The sequence below is a fragment of the Eimeria mitis genome, genomic scaffold (genome assembly GCF_000499745.2).
Source record: "Eimeria mitis Houghton genomic scaffold, Emh_scaff1495, whole genome shotgun sequence".
Classification (NCBI taxonomy): domain Eukaryota; phylum Apicomplexa; class Conoidasida; order Eucoccidiorida; family Eimeriidae; genus Eimeria; species Eimeria mitis.
Window position 1 is genome coordinate 10699 of NW_013569493.1, and position 328 is coordinate 11026.

The following is a 328-nucleotide window of genomic DNA, read 5'->3' on the forward strand; positions in this document are numbered from 1 at the left end:
TTTTTTATAAAGAAATGCCGCACAAAGAACGCCGCGATGAGGTGGCGGTCGGTGGCTGCTGCATGCGAAATAAAAAAAAGTTTTTTGTTTTTTTTTATTAAAATAAAATAAATAAATTATTTTATTTATTTTTTATTTATTTAAATAATAAATTTATTTTTATTTTTTATTTTTTTTGTTTATTGAGGCGAAAAACAAGAAAACAAATAAACACAAATATGTATCTACCCTTCTTTCTGTTAGATAATAAACATAAATTAATTATTTTTATTATTTATTATATATATATATATATATATATATATATATATATATATATATATGTATA